Below are 546 nucleotides of genomic sequence, written 5' to 3'. Positions count from 1 at the left end.
AAATTTCACTATGTTTTCGAGCAAGACGCGAAATTCAACCCTGGTGCTAATGTCATTACCCTCCTCAGTATAACCGTAGGCCTTCCGGTGAGTTTGAATTTTATTGCTCTTATGTTATAAACCATTCTCTTGAGGCCTCATCCTTAGCCAAATTTTGTTTTTATTCTAGAACTATGGTGCCTTTTTCGAAAATGTACCTGCTGGAATCACTGGACCTGTTTTTATCATTGGAAGAAACGGTGATGAAACCATAGTAAAAGACTTGTCCGCTCATAAATGGAGTTATAAAACCGGTTTAAGTGGGTTTGAGAACCAACTTTTTAGTACAGAATCACCTTCTACATGGTCAGGTGAAAGTGTACCATTCAACCGAACCATGACTTGGTATAAGGTAGGTAGATATCAAAATCCAATAGCTAACGAAACACTGAATGCAATTTTAAATCGTTATCATTCCAATGTTTCTTGCAGACTACTTTCAAGGCTCCTTTGGGAAGTGAACCAGTTGTGGTTGATCTTTTGGGTCTTGGAAAAGGAACGGCTTGG

This window comes from Camelina sativa, unplaced genomic scaffold, assembly GCF_000633955.1.
Source record: "Camelina sativa cultivar DH55 unplaced genomic scaffold, Cs unpScaffold01789, whole genome shotgun sequence".
NCBI lineage: Eukaryota > Viridiplantae > Streptophyta > Magnoliopsida > Brassicales > Brassicaceae > Camelina > Camelina sativa.
This window is presented reverse-complemented; position numbering follows the sequence as displayed.